Genomic DNA, 9,950 nt, shown 5'->3' on the forward strand with positions numbered 1-9,950 from the left:
TGAGCACAGGTGTGATGCTGTTATGAGTTTTTGCTTCAGTATGGAAGTAAGTCATGCTGACAAAATATAATTGGCACATGCTATGGGAATTGGTTATAAGTATGTGCATACACTTCAAATCATTACTGGAGAAGTAACTGTTCTGGGTGATGCAGGAATTGTAGGTTTGCAGCTGTGGTCTTAAGTTTTCAGCTACCTGTAAGGGGTTTGCTTTTTCTTTTGGCACTGATCTGTGACAGATTCTGGTAAAATTGCAGGTTTTCCCTGGAACAGGGAAACAGCTGCCAAATACTAAATTCCTGTTCCTGTCAAAATTGTACTGAAGTCTGATACTAGGATAGGATAGGTACTCACTGGACTGTTCATAGAAATTATTTGATGTGGGCAAAATATTGACAGCCAATTTGGTAACAGTTCTGGTTTTTTTCTAATAGTGTCATTAGTTTATCAAAAGGCTCTTTTCAAGTTCTAATGCCACAGAATGCAAGATTAATTTGAAAGAGGCAATGCTTTTCAAACAAAGATTCATCATTCAATTTAAATATTTTTTAAAAATCACTTTTTTACCCCCTCATTCTGCTACATGAAGTCATCAAAACTGAGTTTCTCTCTTGATCACTGACAGATTCTCAAGTACTCTAATTGGAGGTTAACAGCCCTAAAAAGAAAGAGGCAGAAGGAAGAAGGGACAACAGCAGGCAGCAAGTTTGCTTTTCTTAGAGTAACACTGAAGAAGGGTCTTTAGGCAATGTAGGGAATAGCAATTCATAAGTATTGTGAAGGAGAGTGGACAATGAAGCTCGTGTGGAGTACAAAAAATATTCAAGAGGTGCTGTCCACTAAGGGATCTCTGATGTGTGAATGGAAGCTCCAGAAAGGGGCTGATAACATTACTCTGCAATTTTGCTGTATTTACAACTTCATTAAAAGTCTCATCACAAAGACCCCTTCCATAGTTTTTGGATTCAAATTATTTCATTACGTTAGGGGTTTGCGGGGTATTTTTGGCAAAGTTAAGTAGATAAGACTTCTGTTTCCTAATGGCACTTCAAAAAAGGTTCCTTAGTGGTTTTTTTTAGTACTGCAGGGAAGTTTGTAATACTGAATCTGTACAGAACAATAACCTGATGTGACTGTTGTTTACATAGGCTGTCCTGTGACACATCATAAGAACTCCTGTGCATGATTCTGCCAGGAATACAATGAGTGATGTTGAGCCCATCCTCCCCTGCTCCAAGTTAGGACCCAAGCTGCATTTCATGTCATGGCAGAAGGTAAAGGGAGCACGTCCTGCTGTGCTGGAGGAGCAGGATTGTGGCAGCACTGGGCTCCAAAGGGCCTTTCACAGGCACACCTGAATTTCATTTGCTTCAAGTGGCAGTTTGACCTACAAATGAGCCGTAGTTATGGAGAGAGAAGGCAGCAATAAAAACATAAAGCACAAACTTCATCTTCTGTAAAACCACAAACATTCTTTTGCTTCAGGCTCCAGCCAAACTGTAGTCAGTGCCCAGACTAGGCCTGGGTTCTTGCAGTCCTTATTTTGCTTCCCAGTGAGTCCCAGTGTACCTTGGCAAGCTCTGCCTTCTTTTGTGAGATGCTGACCAGGCTGTGGAGGATGGTGCCTTAGCTCAGTGTCCTGCTGAGTGATTTGAAGCTCTCCTGCTCCCACACCAGCAAACAGCACTACAGGGTGCTGTGGGGCACTGCTCAGTACCAGTGCTCCTCAAAAGACAGCAAAGTTTGTTAGCAAGTGCTTTAATGAGGGTGCCAAAAAGCAATTCAATCTGTGAGTAACAGGGTTGCAACACTTGGCCAAAGGCTCTACCTCTTGTTTCTGTCCTGCCAATTAAAAATAGCCCCCTGGCTAATGCCAGGGAATGTAACAGCCCTGCATGGCACAGGTGCAGGCTGTCAGTCAGGAGGCTGGAAATACCTAGAAAAGCACCTGCTCTCCTGCAGGCTCTATGGGATGATCATGAGGAGAGAGCAGAGGAAAAAGGAGAGAGGTTTGCAGCAGGCTCTGCTGAAGGTGGCCCTTGCTGAGGGTCTCTCTGCTCTGGAGATGACTCCTACCCAAAGGTGCCCCTCTGTTCAGTTGTTCTGGTTTTCTCTTAATCAGGCTGTTTCCCCAAGCTGTGGGTTGCTACAACTGAAAACCAGAGCTTTAGTTAAAGGCTGGTGTGTGCTTCTGGAAAGCTGGAACATGGAATACCACCACTCAGGTGCTATCTCATCCCAGCACTGCAGAAATGCTGTGTTGATGATTTGAGCTGAGATTCAGGCTGCAGGGACAGGCTGGTGTGAGGGCATGACTGAGTCAGGGCTGTACTGATGTGTGCACATTGACCAGCAATGGGGTTTATATGCCAGAATTCTTTTATCATCTTCCAGGAACAGCCTCCTACAGGACAGTTACAGCCAAATCCACAGACAGCTCCTCCTCAGGCATTATCTCTACCACATGCAAATGCACCTGCCCTGGCTGGTGTGGCTCACAGATGGTTCACAGCCTGTGTCATTTTCACTTTTGCTTTCCAGGGGGATGTGGACTTTATCATCTGATGGCTGTTGATTTGCCCTTGGTGTTCCATATACTATTTATAAATACAAGTCCCTGCTCTGCTTTTCTTATGGCATGGGAGAGATGGCAATAAATGACAGAACAGCCCAGACACTGCAGCACCATGGGAAGCCACAACAGCACATGGTGTGGTGAGCATGTCGTCCAGAGGAAGACCATAGCCTGAGATTACCTTTATTCACATTCTACCCAGATGTTCAAAGTTCAGTTCCAGCTAATCCAAGGCTGCCATGCCAGATGTAGGAGGAATTTACACCTAGAGCTCCACAAAGATTAAGGACCTATCTCTGCTCTTTGAGTTAATCTGAAAAAATCCCCCACATAAGGCTAAATGCCCATATCATTATCATTGTTATTCTTGTTTCAGCCCTTAAGAGGCACTGGTCACCAGACCCAGCTGTGCAGGATGTGGGAGTATAAACCCATTTGGATCCTGGTAGGTGCTTGGCATGCAGGTCCCTGGTATCTCAAACGCCAGTCTGACCACTGAAGAACTGTGAGATTCATTCTCAGACAGGTAAAAAAGTTGCTGGCTTAGAAAGGAGGAATTCTTACTTCCCTTTGTAAGAAATGAGGGAGCTTAACTGAGGGTGGAGTGACAGATATATAAATTCATTCAGTGCTTCTGAAGACATTTATCAGGAGTAAAATAAAGGTATTTTGGGGTCTTTAATCAAGAGTGCTGACTTTCTTAAAGATTTTATCTTAATAGTTAGTAATATGTGGTGTTCTTGAAAGGATTTTTCTGTTTTAGATCACTAAGAAGAGTTCAGTTTTCTCTAAAGATTTTTTTACATTAATGTTCCCAAGTGCAGACAAGAAAAGGCTGAAGCTGACTTGGATTCAGATCCATATTTTCTTGATTCCCTTACCTCCTTTTCTTCCCTCAATCACAAAAGCCTTATGAAAAAGCTTGTATGGCATTATCCATCTTCTAATCATCCTCCCTGGGACATTGTCCTGCAGGATCTGTGCTAGGCATGAACTAACTTGTCAGCTTGCTACAAACACGGGCAGGGTAACTGAGGACTACCACCCTATTTAGATAAAGAAACCTAAAATAGGGTGTGGCTGATAAGATTGCTGAGTCTTCCAGAACAGACCTGTGGGGAATCTCATGGCAAAACCTCAGAACTCAGCAACTGTGCTCTCAGGCTGAGGATCTGTCTGGCACAAACCTTGTGTGCTGCTGCATCCTGTTTGCTGCCTCAGTATAGGCCAAAGGTGAAAGCTTTTTGGAAGGCCTTTTCTTCTGCCAGAAGTGATTAATGGAAAGCAGACGGCCAGCAGGTCAGAATAACAGCTTGAGTGCCAGGATCCTGCCAAAAGAAGTATCCTTGTGCAGTAGGATTTCTGAGCACTGGCTTTTGTCACTTGAACATCTGTATCCTGCTCTGAGGATTTCAAAGCACATCTGAGATTCATCCTCGTGGAAAATGAAAGCACAGTAGGTCCCAGGCATGCCAAAGATTGCAGTGGGCTTAATCAGACAAGCCCATTATACTGCTCTGGCTTCTCAGAGAGCTTATTTAAAAGAGTGAGAATATCTTCAAATAAGTGTCCTATACATAAATTCCCTGAGCTGCAAGAAATCAGGACTACAACAAAAGAAAATAAACACATTACTAATAAAGCTGCCTGGAATGAGGGACTGAGTAAAACTAAAAAAAAATCACAAACAAAAAACCCCAAAACAAAACCCAGCCTCCTCCCCCTCTACCCCACCCCCCCAAAATAATCAAACCCAAAAAACTGAGAGAGAGGGAAAACAATGTTTGTGCAATAGTTCTTGGTCCCATGCATCATGCAGTCTAAGCCAGCTGACAGAGCCTGATGGGATGGGAGCTGCAGGCAGTGCCAGCTGCAGAGGCAGGGAGAAGACAAGGCTGTGCATGGGTTGGCAGGCTGGATGCTGCACAGGAAGGCAGATGTATCAGAAAGCATCCACAGCAACATTTCACACTACTGTAACTGCAACTTGTGTCAGAAGAAAGCTGCCAACTATATTGAAAATGCTGCTGGAGGCTGAAAGCCTGGAACAGAATGTGCCCCTCCTGGGCATGACCCCAGCTCAGCTGAGACACCCCAGGATGGAGTCCTACACAACATGACTCATGTTATATTTGGCACTCAGCACAGCTAATCTTATGCTATAGTGCTGAACAAATGTTTGCAGCCATATAATGGTGCAAAGTGCAGAAGTTCACTGTATCTGAATCAGTCATCCTGGGCTGGGCTCGTGGATATACAACCTGGAACTGCATTTGATTAATGCAAAAGCCATCTTTATTTTAGGATTTTTGGTTTCATTTTTGTTGCTTCTTTTTCATAACCTGAGAAATTGTCAGAAATATTGGATATCACAGGGTTTGATTTTCAAAGGGTAGATGCTTCGTCCCTTCCTGGCTTGAAAGTGTTTGAAAAAAACCCTCTTTATTCACACTTGCAAAGTGCAGATATTTCATTTACTGCTGCTGGGTGAATTTTCAGTGGTGGCAGGACTCTGGGTGATGATGCCACCAAGCTGAAGCATGTTTGGCTGCTGCTTGAGGGAGCTGTTTCCTGTGTCTAAACAGGACCAAGATCACCATGTAAAGCATTTCACAAGCTTTATCTTTGTCATTCTTTAGCTTCTATTTTAGTATTCTGTATAATAAATCTTATATTATTATCTTCTGATCTCATTACAGTCTTCTCCTATGAATGTCTAATCTTGGTGGATGGATCTAACACATTGAAGGATGACTTTTGGGTAGCTGCTGATTTAATGATACTGGAAATACAGAATTGCCAACACCAACCATGAGACTCCCTGCATAGCTGAATTTCTATTTCTTCTATTACTTGCAACCTTGGTACAGCAAGATCTTTTTTTTCCTTTTTTTTCTCTGAAATAATTAATCTATCTGGGTTATTCTAATTAGTAGCTTTCTATTGCAGTCATAAAGAGTTACAAATTTTGTCCCTCTTACCAGGAGAAATAGGGAGAAGCTGTATTATCAAGAAAGCCCAACACCTGAAGCCTGACTCAGAATTATAATTTCTGTGGTTTGTTTGAATCTCCAAGCCTGTCTGCAAGAAGAATAGAAGTATTGAAGTAATTTCTTTTTTTTTTTTTTTTTTCACAAGGATACCTGAGGTGGGATAACTTAAATCAGTTTGGCACATGGGACTGAAGACCTGAGAAGTCAGGTCTTTAGTGCAAATAAGACAATAGAGAGAAAAGTTTCTAAGTTTCTCAACTCCTGAAATGCACAAAGTCAAATATCCATTTACTGAAGCATACCAAAACCATTTCTATTTCTCAATTTCATGGGCCCTGTCAAACAAAAATGCATGGATTCACACAAGGAGACCCTTGGATGTGCTGGATGACTGTAATACTCCAATGTCAGTGTCACTTAGGAAGCATAACCAAGCTATTGACGTTCACATGGAAAATACATTTGTAGTCAACCACTGCAGAATAGCAGGGTTTATATTATGTTTGGTAATTTTCTAAAATGTTGGAAGCTATTTCAGAAAAAAATGTTCAACTTGTTTCAAAATATATATTTTTACTACGTTCATGAACTTAACATGCAGTGTGTACCTAAGTTTTAATCAAAATGCAGCTGGAAATGTGAAGTTAAAAAGTATATAATAATTTATTGAATTGAATTGTAGTTCTTTGCTATATTCTATTTCTTAAGGTTATATTTTCTGTTTGAATTGTGTGAGTTGTCTGGAAACTTTCATCCTGGATCTGAAAACATCCTACCAGAAAACTTTATCTCTACATGACAAAAATGGAGCAAAGGCTCACTTCTCTCTCTGAAAGGATTCCTTCCTTGTGATCACTCCTTATGATCAATGAACCACGTGCTATTTCTCTATATATGTCCTGGCTAGCCTCTTAATGTTTATTACTTCCTTAATCTGTTGCTGGGTTAATTGAATCATTGGCCCATGTCCTGCTGTGAATGCCCATGCAGAGACAGAGCTCTGTTTGGTTGACAGCCCTCAGTGACATTTTTTACAAATATGTATTTTGTGGATCATTACTTGTAGAGCTTTGTCCTAAAGATCTGTCCTGGGTTCTGTAAGTGACAAAGATGAAGTGAGTGACACTGAAATTTTCCACAGCTTGCACCTGTGAGCCCATCTGTAACCACACACTATCCATTTTCCACAGCACAGGCTTTTCAAGTCCCTGCAGCATATTGTATCTGAAAGGCAGCAATTTTTAGCAATAGCTATTTCTACTGGTAGGCAGCAGCATCAGACAAATGTCTCTCCAAACCATAGTGTAGGAGAAATTTTTGAAATGTCTGAATTGTAAAAATGTGGTGAATGTGTTCTGAGGGTGGGAAAAAGGGCTGCCTAGACATGTCTTCCTTCCAAACCACTTCCTTCCACTAGGAAGTGGTTTAGTTTTATTTTAGAATGGTACATGATTTCTCCTGGTGGTTTGGCTGTATACAAATAATATGACCTCTTTAGACTGTGATATGTCATATTGTTGTACCTCTCTTGTTTCCTTTGAATGTGGAGGAATTTAGTGTGTGTATATTTATAAGCAATATCTTATCTTTCTATTACATGCTATGATAGTCTTACACCTGGGTATGCAAGTTTTTCAATGTGACATTAAAAAATAAAAGTTGTAGTTATATAAGGGTTGGAAAGCAGGACAATTTTTTCAATTTTCACTTTGTGCTGGGCTGTACAAAAGAGGTCAATGTCATTACTCCCTTTTTGAAGAAGGACAAAGATTCTTAAAGAGAAGTGAAATTAATTGCTTGAGGTAGACCTGTAGTAAAGCCCTGATTTCTTCATTCTTGTCGGCAGACACCTTTGCCCTTAGTCCTGTCACAGTTCATTATTCCCTTGTATTTGTACTTACTCATGCTTGTGCCTTTGGATTTTGCACCCTTTTCTTTTTCCTCCTGAACAGAGAAGGCATTTAGGGTTCTTATGCTCCTGAATGGTTATATGTAGGGACTGTCCATTCTGCTCAGCACCACAGCCAAATTTACAATACAAGGTTAAATGAGAAATCTCATTTCACTGTTTCAGCTGTGGGATGCAGTGTGCACAGGTGCTCTGGGGATATGGCTGAGACCAATTACATTAAGAGCAGAGATTAAGTGTGTGCCTCCATCAGTATGCCCGTAACAGAAATCAATTGCCAGACTGTACCAGGGGAGATCCTCCTCAAGTTTATAGGTTGAGTGGGTGAATTTTACTAGACAGCAAAAGGGCAATTTTTTCATTTGATATCTGAAATACCCACCTCAACATGAAATACACAGAGCTGTCTCAAATCATTTTAAGAACTATTTCAATTGGGCAAACAGCATTTTTCCTTATATAGCACTGAACATTTTAATTAAAACTTCAGAAAATATGTTCTGACTTACACAAATTTCTGGACTAGAATCTCCAATGTAATTAAATAAAAATGAATCAATGAAATAATGTATTACTAAAATAAGATATTTACTGCTGGTGATTAGGTGGATCTAACAATAAGAACCACTATCATGAGCTCTGCTGCACTGAGTCCAGCACTGAGCACCTGGACACTAACTAGAACATGACTACATATACACTCAAATTTCTGTGAAAGACGAAAAATCTGCCACAGGTCCTTTTTTTTATGTGTGTGTGTGTGTGCGCATGTGTGTGCGAAGGTGTGTGTTCTATTATCTCATATTCAAATGAAAATGCAACTATTAAAGAACTGGATGAATCACAATTGCTGGCAAAGTTTGCTTACGTTCCACATGCCGTGGAAGGGTGTGGACTACACAGTTTTTCAAGAAAATCATGCAGGAAGAAAAAGTAATAAATTCGCTACTTTTATATTTCTTTGCATGACTGCTGTCAGAATACAGCTGTAGATAAATGACTTCTTGTAGGTTTGTCCTATCACGACAAGCCTCCCCTCGCAGGTAAGCAGCATGTCAGCTTGCTCCGGGTAAAGTGCAGCCGATCCCAGACCAATGGGTTTTCCGTCAGCCCCGCGGGCGCTGTCCGGGAGCGCAGGAACACTCGGTGTGCTCCGACCCGTCAGTCCGCTTTAGAAAGGCGGTGCCATCAGCCCGGGCTCCCTGTGTGTCGCCGTCTCCCCTTCCAGAGCCTGGGCTGTCTCTCGGCACTCCCAGCACCGTCTCGGTGGCGCAGCCGGCCGGGAACGCCTGCCCTCCGCTGCTGCTGCCGCGCTCCCGCAAGGCAGCGCCCGGGGAATGTCGGGGAATGATGGGAATGACGGGAAATGACGGGAATGAAGCGCTCAGAGAAGCGTCGGCCCTGCCGGGGCTGTAGCACAGAGCGGCAGCGTTCGGCCGGCACTTCACCCTGCATTCCCGCAGGATAGAACCGGGGCTACGCCGCGCTCCTTAAGGCTGTGGATCAGCTCACGGCTGGTGCCGGGCATCGCACCCAAAGCCGAGCGCGACAGCCGCCGCAGCTGCGGGACCCGCTGGCCAGCTCAGCCTCGTCCTGTCCCACAGCACCAGCATCCTTCCCACGGCACATCTGCTTCCAAGAACCTCCGCTTTCCCCTCTGATCCATGGATCTTCCTTTCCCCAGCCAGAGGCGATGGTGCCTTTCGGCCACCGGAGCCAAGGCACGATCCGTGTCACAGCTCAGGCAGCCTGGCCCGGCTGGAGCTTCCTCGAAGTCCGAGCCCATTTGGGGCAGGAGCTCAGGTTCCAGCAGCCTGAACCCCCAGCCTGGCTGTTGTACATGGCCTGCCGTCACCTGCTGTGCTTGTAAAGCCTGCCACAAACAGGCACCTTAGAAAGAGAGGTGACCTTAAGAAAGACCTACTTTCAGGGAGAAATTGTGAAGTGCAGATTGGTATGACAGCAAATATTATTAGGATTTTAGCATTGTTAGTTTTTTAAAGAGGGAAACTTAGTCCTTCAAAAGCAAATGGCCAACATGTGCTGTTACTGTAGAGATGCTCTCAGGTTTAGAGCTGTACATCAGAGCAGTTTACAATAAAGACCATCATCAGAATATTCTGAGCACAATAAGGACACCCTGTAAATAATGTGAAAGGTTGTGAAGCCAGGATTGCACTTTTTTTCTTTGGAGAGGGATTTGCCTATTTTCTGCTCCCCCTCTCCAAACCCCCTTCTGAACACAGAACAAAACTCTTGGGCACAGTCCCCTGCATGTTCCTCCTCCATGGCTCAGCTTTGCTTTGTTTCCACCAAGTTGTTATTTACAACATTTAAGTTTAACCGTGGAGTGGCTTCAGTGAGAGACAAGGCCATAAAAACATTGCCCAACGTCTTGTGCACGTGTGTCCCTCACTGGGCCAAGCTATACAAGGAGAAAAGCAGTGTCCTGGAGGCAACCTAATTCTTTTCA

This window comes from Zonotrichia leucophrys, chromosome 6, assembly GCF_028769735.1.
Source record: "Zonotrichia leucophrys gambelii isolate GWCS_2022_RI chromosome 6, RI_Zleu_2.0, whole genome shotgun sequence".
Lineage (NCBI taxonomy): Eukaryota > Metazoa > Chordata > Aves > Passeriformes > Passerellidae > Zonotrichia > Zonotrichia leucophrys.